The sequence below is a fragment of the Chiloscyllium plagiosum genome, unplaced genomic scaffold (genome assembly GCF_037043375.1).
Source record: "Chiloscyllium plagiosum isolate Xiang-an unplaced genomic scaffold, Cpla_swu_hap1 HiC_scaffold_19, whole genome shotgun sequence".
Lineage (NCBI taxonomy): Eukaryota > Metazoa > Chordata > Chondrichthyes > Orectolobiformes > Hemiscylliidae > Chiloscyllium > Chiloscyllium plagiosum.
Genome location: NW_028270157.1, coordinates 74120250 through 74134104, shown reverse-complemented (window position 1 = coordinate 74134104; position 13855 = coordinate 74120250).

Below are 13855 nucleotides of genomic sequence, written 5' to 3'. Positions count from 1 at the left end.
CTCTCTTTACCCGGGTTTAGTTCTCTCTCTCTCTCTCTGTACTCTGGTTTAGTTCTCTCTCTCTCTCTCTGTACTCGGGTTTAGTTCTCTCTCTCTCTCTCTCTCTCTCTGTACTTGGGTTTAGTTCTCTCCCTCTCTCTGTACTCGCGTTTAGTTCTCTCTCTCTCTGTACTCGGGTTTAGTTCTCTCTCTCTCTCTGTACTCGGGTTTAGTTCTCTCTCTCTCTGTACTCGGGTTTAGTTCTCTCTCCCTCTCTGTACTCGGGTTTAGTTCTCTCTCTCTCTCTCTGTACTCGGGTTTAGTTCTCTCTCTCTCTCTCTCTCTGTACCCGGGTTTAGTTCTCTCTCTCTCTCTCTCTGTCTGTACCCGGGTTTAGTTCTCTCTCTCTCTGTACTCGGGTTTAGTTCTCTCTCTCTCTCTCTCTGTACTCGGGTTTAGTTCTCTCTCTCTCTGTACCCGGGTTTACTTCTCTCTCTCTCTAACCGGGTTTAGTTCTCTCTCTCTCTGTACCCGGGTTTAGTTCTCTCTCTCTCTCAATCTCTTTACCGGGGTTTAGTTCTCTCTCTCTCTTTACCCGGGTTTAGTTCTCTCTCTCTCTCTCTGTACTCGGGTTTAGTTCTCTCTCTCTCTGTACTCGGGTTTAGTTCTCTCTCTCTCTCTGTACCCGGGTTTAGTACTCTCTCTCTCTCTGTACCCGGGTTTAGTTCTCTCTCTCTCTGTACTCGGGTTTAGTTCTCTCTCTCTGTACCCGGGTTTAGTTCTCTCTCTCTCTCTCTCTGTACTCGGGTTTAGTTCTCTCTCTCTCTGTACCCGGGTTTAGTTCTCTCTCTCTCTCTGTACTCGGGTTTAGTTCTCTCTCTCTCTCTCTCTCTCTCTGTACTCGGGTTTAGTTCTCTCTCTCTCTGTACTCGGATTTAGTTCTCTCTCACTCTCTCTGTACTCTGGTTTAGTTCTCTCTCTCTCTCTGTACCCGGGTTTCGTTCTCTCTCTCTCTCTCTCTCTCTCTCTCTGTACTCGGGTTAGTTCTCTCTCTCTCTCTCTCTGTACCCGGGTTTAGTTCTCTCTCTCTCTCTCTTTACCCGGGTTTAGTTCTCTCTCTCTCTCTCTCTGTACTTGGGTTTAGTTCTCTCTCTCTCTCTGTACTTGGGTTTAGTTCTCTCTCTGTACTCGGGTTTAGTTCTCTCTCTCTCTCTCTCTCTGTACTCGGGTTTAGTTCTCTCTCTCTCTCTCTCTGTACTCGGGTTTAGTTCTCTCTCTCTCTCTCTCTCTGTACTCGGGTTTAGTTCTCTCTCTCTCTCTGTACTCGGGTTTAGTTCTCTCTCTCTCTCTCTCTCTCTGTACTCGGGTTTAGTTCTCTCTCTCTCTCTGTACTCGGGTTTAGTTCTCTCTCTCTCTCTGTAATCGGGTTTAGTTCTATCTCTCTCTGTACTCGGGTTTAGTTCTCTCTCTCTCTCTCTCTCTGTACTCGGGTTTAGTTCTCTCTCTCTCTGTACTCGGGTTTAGTTCTCTCTCTCTCTCTGTACTCGGGTTTAGTTCTCTCTCTCTCTCTGTACTCGGGTTTAGTTCTCTCTCTCTCTCTGTACTCGGGTTTAGTTCTCTCTCTCTCTCTCTCTCTCTCTCTGTACTCGGGTTTAGTTCTCTCTCTCTCTGTACTCGGGTTTAGTTCTCTCTCTCTCTCTGTACTCGGGTTTAGTTCTCTCTCTCTCTCTCTCTCTCTCTCTGTACTCGGGTTTAGTTCTCTCTCTCTCTGTACTCGGGTTTAGTTCTCTCTCTCTCTCTCTCTATACTCGGGTTTAGTTCTCTCTCTCTCTCTGCACTCGGGTTTAGTTCTCTCTCTCTCTGTACTCGTGTTTAGTTCTCTCTCTCTCTCTGCACTCGGGTTTAGTTCTCTCTCTCTCTCGCTGCACTCGTGTTTAGTTCTCTCTCTCTCTCTCTCTCTCTCTGTACTCGGGTTTAGTTCTCTCTCTCTCACTCTCACTCTCTTTACTCGGGTTTAGTTCTCTCTCTCTCTCTGTACTCGGGTTTCGTTCTCTCTCTCTCTCTGTGTATTCGGGTTTAGTTCACTCTCTCTGTACTCGGGTTTAGTTCTCTCTCTCTCTCTCTCTCTCTCTGTACTCGGGTTTAGTTCTCTCTCCCTCTGTACTCGGGTTTCGTTCTCACTCTCTCTCTCTGTGTATTCGGGTTTAGTTCTCTCTCTCTCTCTGTACTCGGTTTAGTTCTCTCTCTCTCTCTGTACTCTGGTTTAGTTCTCTCTCTCTCATGTACTCGGGTTTAGTTCTCTCTCTCTCTCGCTCTGTACTCGGGTTTAGTTCTCTCTCTGTCTGTACCCGGGTTTAGTTCTCTCTCTCTCTGTACTCGGGTTTTGTTCTCACTCTCTCTCTCTGTACTCGGGTTTAGTTCTCTCTCTCTGCACTCGGGTTTAGTTCTCTCTCTCTCTCTCTCTCTGAACTCGGGTTTAGTTCTCTCTCTCTCTCTCTCTCTCTCTCTCTGAACTCGGGTTTAGTTCACTCTCTTTCTCTCTGCACTCGGGTTTAGTTATCTCTCTCTCTCTCTGTACTCGGGTTTAGTTATCTCTCTCTCTCTCTCTGTCTGAACTCGGGTTTAGTTCTCTCGCTCTCTCTCTCTCTCTCTCTCTGAACTCGGGTTTAGTTCACTCTCTTTCTCTCTGCACTCGGGTTAAGTTATCTCTCTCTCTCTCTGTACTCGGGTTTAGTTCTCTCTCTCTCTCTCTGTACTCGGGTTTAGTTCTCTCTCTCTCTCTGTACTCGGGTTTAGTTCTCTCTCTCTCTCTCTCTCTGTACTCGGGTTTAGTTCTCTCTCTCTGAACCCGGGTGTCGTTCTCTCTCTCTCTCTCTCTCTGTACCCGGGTTTAGTTCTCTCTCTCTCTGTACTCGGGTTTAGTTCTCTCTCTCTCTCTCTCTCTCTCTCTCTCTCTCTCTCTCTCTCTGTGCCCGGGTTTAGTTCTCTCTCTCTCTCTCTCTCTCTCTCTCTCTCTCTTTACCCGGGTTTAGTTCTCTCTCTCTCTCTCTGTACTCTGGTTTAGTTCTCTCTCTCTCTCTCTGTACTCGGGTTTAGTTCTCTCTCTCTCTCTCTCTCTGTACTTGGGTTTAGTTCTCTCCCTCTCTCTGTACTCGCGTTTAGTTCTCTCTCTCTCTCTCTCTGTACTCGGGTTTAGTTCTCTCTCTCTCTCTGTACTCGGGTTTAGTTCTCTCTCTCTCTATGGACTCGGGTTTAGTTCTCTCTCTCTCTCTGAACCCGGGTTTAGTTCTCTCTCTCTGTACACGGGTTTAGTTCTCTCTCTCTCTCTGTACTCGGGTTTAGTTCTCTCTCTCTCTCTCTCTCTGTACCCGGGTTTAGTTCTCTCTCTCTGTACTCGGGTTTAGTTCTCTCTCCCTCTCTGTACTCGGGTTTAGTTCTCTCTCTCTCTCTCTCTGTACTCGGGTTTAGTTCTCTCTCTCTCTCTCTCTGTACTCGGGTTTAGTTCTCTCTCTCTCTCTCTCTCTGTACCCGGGTTTAGTTCTCTCTCTCTCTCTCTCTGTACCCGGGTTTAGTTCTCTCTCTCTCTCTCTCTGTACTCGGGTTTAGTTCTCTCTCTCTCTGTACCCGGGTTTACTTCTCTCTCTCTCTAACCGGGTTTAGTTCTCTCTCTCTCTCTGTACCCGGGTTTAGTTCTCTCTCTCTCTCAATCTCTTTACCGGGGTTTAGTTCTCTCTCTCTCTTTACCCGGGTTTAGTTCTCTCTCTCTCTCTCTCTCTCTCTGTACTCGGGTTTAGTTCTCTCTCTCTCTGTACTCGGGTTTAGTTCTCTCTCTCTCTCTGTACCCGGGTTTAGTACTCTCTCTCTCTCTGTACCCGGGTTTAGTTCTCTCTCTCTCTGTACTCGGGTTTAGTTCTCTCTCTCTGTACCCGGGTTTAGTTCTCTCTCTCTCTCTCTCTGTACTCGGGTTTAGTTCTCTCTCTCTCTTTACCCGGGTTTAGTTCTCTCTCTCTCTCTGTACTCGGGTTTAGTTCTCTCTCTCTCTCTCTCTCTGTACTCGGGTTTAGTTCTCTCTCTCTCTGTACTCGGATTTAGTTCTCTCTCACTCTCTCTGTACTCTGGTTTAGTTCTCTCTCTCTCTCTGTACCCGGGTTTCGTTCTCTCTCTCTCTCTCTCTCTCTCTGTACTCGGGTTAGTTCTCTCTCTCTCTGTACCCGGGTTTAGTTCTCTCTCTCTCTCTCTTTACCCGGGTTTAGTTCTCTCTCTCTCTCTCTGTACTCGGGTTTAGTTCTCTCTCTCTCTCTCTCTGTACTTGGGTTTAGTTCTCTCTCTCTCTCTGTACTTGGGTTTAGTTCTCTCTCTGTACTCGGGTTTAGTTCTCTCTCTCTCTCTCTCTCTCTGTACTCGGGTTTAGTTCTCTCTCTCTCTCTGTAGCCGGGTTTAGTTCTCTCTCTCTCTGTACTCGGGTTTAGTTCTCTCTCTCTCTCTGCACTCGGGTTTAGTTCTCTCTCTCTCTCTGCACTCGGGTTTAGTTCTCTCTCTCTCTCTCTCTCTCTCTGTACTCGGGTTTAGTTCTCTCTCTCTCTCTGTACTCGGGTTTAGTTCTCTCTCTCTCTCTGTACCCGGGTTTATTTCTCTCTCTCTCTGTACTCGGGTTTAGTTCTCTCTCTCTCTGTACCCGGGTTTAGTTCTCTCTCTCTCTGTACTCGGGTTTAGTTCTCTCTCTCTGTACCCGGGTTTAGTTCTCTCTCTCTCTGTACCCGGGTTTAGTTCTCTCTCTCTCTCTCTCTCTCTGTACCCGGGTTTAGTTCTCTCTCTCTCTCTGTACTCGGGTTTAGTTCTCTCTCTCTCGCTCTCTCTGTACTCGGATTTAGTTCTCTCTCACTCTCTCTGTACTCGGGTTTAGTTCTCTCTCTCTCTCTCTGTACCCGGGTTTCGTTCTCTCTCTCTCTCTGTACTCGGGTTAGTTCTCTCTCTCTCTCTCTGTACTCGGGTTTAGTTCTCTCTCTCTCTCTCTCTCTCTCTCTGTACTCGGGTTTAGTTCTCTCTCTCTCTCTGTAGCCGGGTTTAGTTCTCTCTCTCTCTGTACCCGGGTTTAGTTCTCTCTCTCTCTCTCTGTACTCGGGTTTAGTTCTCTCTCTCTGTACCCGGGTTTAGTTCTCTCTCTCTCTGTACCCGGGTTTAGTTCTCTCTCTCTCTGTACTCGGGTTTAGTTCTCTCTCTCTCTGTACCCGGGTTTAGTTCTCTCTCTCTCCCTGTACTCGGGTTTAGTTCTCTCTCTCTCTCTCTCTCTGTACTCGGATTTAGTTCTCTCTCACTCTCTCTGTACTCGGGTTTAGTTCTCTCTCTCTCTCTCTCTCTCTGTACTCGGGTTAGTTCTCTCTCTCTCTCTCTGCACCCGGGTTTAGTTCTCTCTCTCTCTCTCTTTACCCGGGTTTAGTTCTCTCTCTCTCCCTGTACTCGGGTTTAGTTCTCTCTCTCTCCCTGTATTTGGGTTTAGTTCTCTCTCTCTCTCTGTACTTGGGTTTAGTTCTCTCTCTGTACTCGGGTTTAGTTCTCTCTCTCTCTCTCTCTCTCTCTGTACTCGGGTTTAGTTCTCTCTCTCTCTCTGTAGCCGGGTTTAGTTCTCACTCTCTCTGTACTCGGGTTTAGTTCTCTCTCTCTCTCTGCACTCAGGTTTAGTTCTCTCTCTCTCTCTGTACTCGGGTTTAGTTCTCTCTCTCTCTCTGTACTCGGGTTTAGTTCTCTCTCTCTCTCTCTGTACTCGGGTTTAGTTCTCTCTCTCTCTCTCTCTCTCTCTCTCTCTCTCTGTACTCGGGTTTAGTTCTCTCTCTCTCTCTCTCTCTCAATCTGTACTTGGGTTTAGTTCTCTCTCTCTCTGTACCCGGGTTTAGTTCTCTCTCTCTCTGTACCCGGGTTTAGTTCTCTCTCTCTCAGTACCCGGGTTTCGTTCTCTCTCAGTACCCGGGTTTAGTTCTCTCTCTCTCTCAGTACCCGGGTTTAGTTCTCTCTCTCTCTCAGTACCCGGGTTTAGTTCTCTCTCTCTCTCTCTCTTTACCCGGGTTTAGTTCTCTGTCTCTCTCTCTCTCTCTGTACCCAGGTTTAGTTCTCTCTCTCTCTCTCTCTCTCTCCCTGTACTCGGGTTGAGTTCTCTCTCTCTCTCTCTCTGTACTCGGGTTTCGTTCTCTCTCTCTCTCTCTGGACTCGGGTTTAGTTCTCTCTCTCTGTACCCGGGTTTAGTTCTCTCTCTCTCTGTACTCGGGTTTAGTTCTCTCTCTCTCTCTCTCTGTACTCGGGTTTAGTTCTCTCTCTCTCTGTACCCGGGTTTACTTCTCTCTCTCTCTAACCGGGTTTAGTTCTCTCTCTCTCTCTGTACCCGGGTTTAGTTCTCTCTCTCTCTCAATCTCTTTACCGGGGTTTAGTTCTCTCTCTCTCTTTACCCGGGTTTAGTTCTCTCTCTCTCTCTCTCTCTCTCTGTACTCGGGTTTAGTTCTCTCTCTCTCTGTACTCGGGTTTAGTTCTCTCTCTCTCTCTGTACCCGGGTTTAGTACTCTCTCTCTCTCTGTACCCGGGTTTAGTTCTCTCTCTCTCTGTACTCTGGTTTAGTTCTCTCTCTCTGTACCCGGGTTTAGTTCTCTCTCTCTCTCTCTCTGTACTCGGGTTTAGTTCTCTCTCTCTCTGTACCCGGGTTTAGTTCTCTCTCTCTCTCTCTGTACTCGGGTTTAGTTCTCTCTCTCTCTCTCTCTCTGTACTCGGGTTTAGTTCTCTCTCTCTCTGTACTCGGATTTAGTTCTCTCTCACTCTCTCTGTACTCTGGTTTAGTTCTCTCTCTCTCTCTGTACCCGGGTTTCGTTCTCTCTCTCTCTCTCTCTCTGTACTCGGGTTAGTTCTCTCTCTCTCTCTCTCTGTACCCGGGTTTAGTTCTCTCTCTCTCTATCTTTACCCGGGTTTAGTTCTCTCTCTCTCTCTGTACTTGGGTTTAGTTCTCTCTCTCTCTCTGTACTTGGGTTTAGTTCTCTCTCTGTACTCGGGTTTAGTTCTCTCTCTCTCTCTCTCTCTCTGTACTCGGGTTTAGTTCTCTCTCTCTCTCTGTAGCCGGGTTTAGTTCTCTCTCTCTCTCTCTCTCTCTCTCTCTCTCTGTACTCGGGTTTAGTTCTCTCTCTCTCTCTCTCTCTCAATCTGTACTTGGGTTTAGTTCTCTCTCTCTCTGTACCCGGGTTTAGTTCTCTCTCTCTCTGTACCCGGGTTTAGTTCTCTCTCTCTCAGTACCCGGGTTTCGTTCTCTCTCAGTACCCGGGTTTAGTTCTCTCTCTCTCTCAGTACCCGGGTTTAGTTCTCTCTCTCTCTCAGTACCCGGGTTTAGTTCTCTCTCTCTCTCAGTACCCGGGTTTAGTTCTCTCTCTCTCTCTCTCTGTACTCGGGTTTAGTTCTCTCTCTCTCTCTGTAGCCGGGTTTAGTTCTCTCTCTCTCTGTACTCGGGTTTAGTTCTCTCTCTCTCTCTGCACTCGGGTTTAGTTCTCTCTCTCTCTCTGCACTCGGGTTTAGTTCTCTCTCTCTCTCTCTCTGTACTCGGGTTTAGTTCTCTCTCTCTCTCTCTCTGTACTCGGGTTTAGTTCTCTCTCTCTCTCTCTCTCTCTGTACTCGGGTTTAGTTCTCTCTCTCTCTCTGTACCCGGGTTTATTTCTCTCTCTCTCTGTACTCGGGTTTAGTTCTCTCTCTCTCTGTACCCGGGTTTAGTTCTCTCTCTCTCTCTCCGTACTCGGGTTTAGTTCTCTCTCTCTGTACCCGGGTTTAGTTCTCTCTCTCTCTGTACCCGGGTTTAGTTCTCTCTCTCTCTCTCTCTGTACCCGGGTTTAGTTCTCTCTCTCTCTCTGTACTCGGGTTTAGTTCTCTCTCGCTCTCTCTCTCTCTGTAGTCGGATTTAGTTCTCTCTCACTCTCTCTGTACTCGGGTTTAGTTCTCTCTCTCTCTCTCTGTACCCGGGTTTCGTTCTCTCTCTCTCTCTGTACTCGGGTTAGTTCTCTCTCTCTCTCTCTGTACTCGGGTTTAGTTCTCTCTCTCTCTCTCTCTCTCTCTGTACTCGGGTTTAGTTCTCTCTCTCTCTCTGTAGCCGGGTTTAGTTCTCTCTCTCTCTGTACCCGGGTTTAGTTCTCTCTCTCTCTCTGTACTCGGGTTTAGTTCTCTCTCTCTGTACCCGGGTTTAGTTCTCTCTCTCTCTCCCTGTACTCGGGTTTAGTTCTCTCTCTCTCTCTCTCTCTCTGTACTCGGATTTAGTTCTCTCTCACTCTCTCTGTACTCGGGTTTAGTTCTCTCTCTCTCTCTCTCTCTCTCTGTACTCGGGTTAGTTCTCTCTCTCTCTCTCTCTGTACCCGGGTTTAGTTCTCTCTCTCTCTCTCTTTACCCGGGTTTAGTTCTCTCTCTCTCCCTGTACTCGGGTTTAGTTCTCTCTCTCTCTCTCTCTGTATTTGGGTTTAGTTCTCTCTCTCTCTCTGTACTTGGGTTTAGTTCTCTCTCTGTACTCGGGTTTAGTTCTCTCTCTGTACTCGGGTTTAGTTCTCTCTCTCTCTCTCTCTCTCTGTACTCGGGTTTAGTTCTCTCTCTCTCTCTGTAGCCGGGTTTAGTTCTCACTCTCTCTGTACTCGGGTTTAGTTCTCTCTCTCTCTCTGCACTCGGGTTTAGTTCTCTCTCTCTCTCTCTGTACTCGGGTTTAGTTCTCTCTCTCTCTCTCTCTCTCTCTGTACTCGGGTTTAGTTCTCTCTCTCTCTCTCTGTACTCGGGTTTAGTTCTCTCTCTCTCTCTCTCTCTCTCTCTCTGTACTCGGGTTTAGTTCTCTCTCTCTCTCTCTCTCTCAATCTGTACTCGGGTTTAGTTCTCTCTCTCTCTGTACCCGGGTTTAGTTCTCTCTCTCTCTGTACCCGGGTTTAGTTCTCTCTCTCTCAGTACCCGGGTTTCGTTCTCTCTCAGTACCCGGGTTTAGTTCTCTCTCTCTCTCAGTACCCGGGTTTAGTTCTCTCTCTCTCTCTCTCTCTCTCTCTCTTTACCCGGGTTTAGTTCTCTGTCTCTCACTCTCTCTCTCTGTACCCAGGTTTAGTTCTCTCTCTCTCTCTCTCTCTCTCTCCCCCTGTACTCGGGTTGAGTTCTCTCTCTCTCTCTCTCTGTACTCGGGTTTCGTTCTCTCTCTCTCTCTCTGGACTCGGGTTTCGTTCTCTCTCTCTCTCTCTGTACTCGGGTTTAGTTCTCTCTCTCTGCACCCGGGTTTAGTTCTCTCTCTCACTCTCTGTACTCGGGTTTAGTTCTCTCTCTCTCTGTACTCGGGTTTAGTTCTCTCACTCTCTCTGTACCCGGGTTTAGTTCTCTCTCTCTCTCTGTACTCAGGTTTAGTTTTCTCTCTCTCTCTCTCTGTACCCGGGTTTAGTTCTCTCTCTCTCTCTCTGTACCCGGGTTTAGTTCTCTCTCTCTGTGTACTCGGGTTTAGTTCTCTCTCTCTGTACCCGGGTTTAGTTCTCTCTCTCTGTACCCGGGTTTAGTTCTCTCTCTCTGTACCCGGGTTTAGTTCTCTCTCTCTCTCTCTCTGTACTCAGGTTTAGTTCTCTCTCTCTCTGTACTCGGGTTTAGTTCTCTCTCTCTCTCTCTCTGTACTCGGGTTTAGTTCTCTCTCTCTCTCTCTCTCTCTGTACTCGGGTTTAGTTCTCTCTCTCTCTGTACTCGGGTTTAGTTCTCTCTCTCTCTGTACTCGGGTTTAGTTCTCTCTCTCTCTCTGTACTCGGGTTTAGTTCTCTCTCTCTCTCTGTACTCGGGTTTAGTTCTCTCTCTCTCTCTCTCTCTGTACTCGGGTTTAGTTCTCTCTCTCTCTCTCTCTGTACTCGGGTTTAGTTCTCTCTCTCTCTCTCTGCACTCGGGTTTAGTTCTCTCTCTCTCTGTACTCGTGTTTAGTTCTCTCTCTCTCTCTGCACTCGGGTTTAGTTCTCTCTCTCTCGCTGCACTCGTGTTTAGTTCTCTCTCTCTCTCTCTCTCTGGACTCGGGTTTAGTGCTCTCTCTCTCACTCTCTCTCTCTTTACTCGGGTTTAGTTCTCTCTCTCTCTCTGTACTCGGGTTTCGTTCTCTCTCTCTCTCTCTGTGTATTCGGGTTTAGTTCTCTCTCTCTCTGTACTCGGGTTTAGTTCTCTCTCTCTCTCTCTGTACTCGGGTTTAGTTCTCTCTCCCTCTGTACTCGGGTTTCGTTCTCACTCTCTCTCTCTCTCTGTGTATTCGGGTTTAGTTCTCTCTCTCTCTCTCTGTACTCGGGTTTAGTTCTCTCTCTCTCTCTCTCTCTCTCTCTCTCTCTCTCTCTCTGTACTCGGGTTTAGTTCTCTCTCTCTCTGTACTCGGGTTTAGTTCTCTCTCTCTCATGTACTCGGGTTTAGTTCTCTCTCTCTCTCTCTCTCTCTCTCTCGCTCTGTACTCGGGTTTAGTTCTCTCTCTGTCTGTACCCGGGTTTAGTTCTCTCTCTCTCTGTACTCGGGTTTTGTTCTCACTCTCTCTCTCTGTACTCGGGTTTAGTTCTCTCTCTCTGCACTCGGGTTTAGTTCTCTCTCTCTCTCTCTCTCTCTCTCTGAACTCGGGTTTAGTTCTCTCTCTCTCTCTCTCTCTCTCTGAACTCGGGTTTAGTTCACTCTCTTTCTCTCTGCACTCGGGTTTAGTTATCTCTCTCTCTCTGTACTCGGGTTTAGTTATCTCTCTCTCTCTCTCTCTGAACTCGGGTTTAGTTCTCTCGCTCTCTCTCTCTCTCTCTCTGAACTCGGGTTTAGTTCACTCTCTTTCTCTCTGCACTCGGGTTAAGTTATCTCTCTCTCTCTCTGTACTCGGGTTTAGTTCTCTCTCTCTCTCTCTGTACTCGGGTTTAGTTCTCTCTCTCTCTCTCTCTGTACTCGGGTTTAGTTCTCTCTCTCTCTCTCTCTGTACTCGGGTTTAGTTCTCTCTCTCTGTACCCGGGTGTCGTTCTCTCTCTCTCTCTCTCTCTCTCTGTACCCGGGTTTAGTTCTCTCTCTCTCTCTCTGTACTCTGGTTTAGTTCTCTCTCTCTCTCTCTGTACTCGGGTTTAGTTCTCTCTCTCTCTCTCTCTCTGTACTTGGGTTTAGTTCTCTCCCTCTCTCTGTACTCGGGTTTAGTTCTCTCTCTCTCTCTCTCTGTACTCGGGTTTAGTTCTCTCTCTCTCTCTGTACTCGGGTTTAGTTCTCTCTCTCTCTATGGACTCGGGTTTAGTTCTCTCTCTCTCTCTGAACCCGGGTTTAGTTCTCTCTCTCTGTACACGGGTTTAGTTCTCTCTCTCTCTCTGTACTCGGGTTTAGTTCTCTCTCTCTCTCTCTCTCTCTGTACCCGGGTTTAGTTCTCTCTCTCTGTACCCGGGTTTAGTTCTCTCTCTCTCTGTACTCGGGTTTAGTTCTCTCTCTCTCTCTCTGTACTCGGGTTTAGTTCTCTCTCTCTCTCTCTCTGTACTCGGGTTTAGTTCTCTCTCTCTCTCTCTGCACTCGGGTTTAGTTCTCTCTCTCTCTGTACTCGTGTTTAGTTCTCTCTCTCTCTCTGCACTCGGGTTTAGTTCTCTCTCTCTCGCTGCACTCGTGTTTAGTTCTCTCTCTCTCTCTCTCTGTACTCGGGTTTAGTGCTCTCTCTCTCACTCTCTCTCTCTTTACTCGGGTTTAGTTCTCTCTCTCTCTCTGTACTCGGGTTTCGTTCTCTCTCTCTCTCTGTGTATTCGGGTTTAGTTCTCTCTCTCTCTGTACTCGGGTTTAGTTCTCTCTCTCTCTCTCTCTCTGTACTCGGGTTTAGTTCTCTCTCCCTCTGTACTCGGGTTTCGTTCTCACTCTCTCTCTCTCTGTGTATTCGGGTTTAGTTCTCTCTCTCTCGCTCTGTACTCGGGTTTAGTTCTCTCTCTCTCTCTCTCTGTACTCGGGTTTAGTTCTCTCTCTCTGTACTCGGGTTTAGTTCTCTCTCTCTCTCTCTCTCTCTACTCGGGTTTACTTCTCTCTCTCTCTCTGTACTCGGGTTTCGTTCTCTGTCTCTCTCTGTGTATTCGGGTTTAGTTCTCTCTCTCTCTGTACTCGGGTTTAGTTCTCTCTCTCTCTCTCTCTCTGTACTCGGGTTTAGTTCTCTCTCCCTCTGTACTCGGGTTTCGTTCTCACTCTCTCTCTCTCTGTGTATTCGGGTTTAGTTCTCTCTCTCTCTCTCTCTGTACTCGGGTTTAGTTCTCTCTCTCTCTGTACTCGGGTTTAGTTCTCTCTCTCTCTCTGTACTCGGGTTTAGTTCTCTCTCTCTCTCTCTCTCTACTCGGGTTTACTTCTCTCTCTCTCTCTGTACTCGGGTTTAGTTCTCTCTCTCTCTCTCTCTCTGTACTCGGGTTTAGTTCTCTCTCTCTCTCTCTCTGTACTCGGGTTTAGTTCTCTCTCTCTCTCTCTGCACTCGGGTTTAGTTCTCTCTCTCTCGCTGCACTCGTGTTTAGTTCTCTCTCTCTCTCTCTCTGTACTCGGGTTTAGTGCTCTCTCTCTCACTCTCTCTCTCTTTACTCGGGTTTAGTTCTCTCTCTCTCTCTCTCTCTACTCGGGTTTACTTCTCTCTCTCTCTCTGTACTCGGGTTTAGTTCTCTCTCTCTCTCTCTCTGTACTCGGGTTTAGTTCTCTCTCTCTCTCTCTCTGTACTCGGGTTTAGTTCTCTCTCTCTCTCTACTCGGGTTTAGTTCTCTCTCTCTCTCTCTGCACTCGGGTTTAGTTCTCTCTCTCTCGCTGCACTCGTGTTTAGTTCTCTCTCTCTCTCTCTCTGTACTCGGGTTTAGTGCTCTCTCTCTCACTCTCTCTCTCTTTACTCGGGTTTAGTTCTCTCTCTCTCTCTGTACTCGGGTTTCGTTCTCTCTCTCTCTCTGTGTATTCGGGTTTAGTTCTCTCTCTCTCTGTACTCGGGTTTAGTTCTCTCTCTCTCTCTCTCTGTACTCGGGTTTAGTTCTCTCTCCCTCTGTACTCGGGTTTCGTTCTCACTCTCTCTCTCTCTGTGTATTCGGGTTTAGTTCTCTCTCTCTCTCTCTCTGTACTCGGGTTTAGTTCTCTCTCTCTCTCTGTACTCGGGTTTAGTTCTCTCTCTCTCATGTACTCGGGTTTAGTTCTCTCTCTCTCTCTCTCTCTCTCTCTCTCGCTCTGTACTCGGGTTTAGTTCTCTCTCTCTCTGTACTCGGGTTTTGTTCTCACTCTCTCTCTCTGTACTCGGGTTTAGTTCTCTCTCTCTGCACTCGGGTTTAGTTCTCTCTCTCTCTCTCTCTCTGTACTCGGGTTTAGTTCTCTCTCTCTCTCTCTGCACTCGGGTTTAGTTCTCTCTCTCTCGCTGCACTCGTGTTTAGTTCTCTCTCTCTCTCTCTCTGTACTCGGGTTTAGTGCTCTCTCTCTCACTCTCTCTCTCTTTACTCGGGTTTAGTTCTCTCTCTCTCTCTCTCTCTCTACTCGGGTTTACTTCTCTCTCTCTCTCTGTACTCGGGTTTAGTTCTCTCTCTCTCTCTCTCTGTACTCGGGTTTAGTTCTCTCTCTCTCTCTCTCTGTACTCGGGTTTAGTTCTCTCTCTCTCTCTCTCTGTACTCGGGTTTAGTTCTCTCTCTCTCTCTCTGCACTCGGGTTTAGTTCTCTCTCTCTCGCTGCACTCGTGTTTAGTTCTCTCTCTCTCTCTCTCTGTACTCGGGTTTAGTGCTCTCTCTCTCACTCTCTCTCTCTTTACTCGGGTTTAGTTCTCTCTCTCTCTCTGTACTCGGGTTTCGTTCTCTCTCTCTCTCTGTGTATTCGGGTTTAGTTCTCTCTCTCTCTGTACTCGGGTTTAGTTCTCTCTCTCTCTCTCTCTGTACTCGGGTTTAGTTCTCTCTCCCTCTGT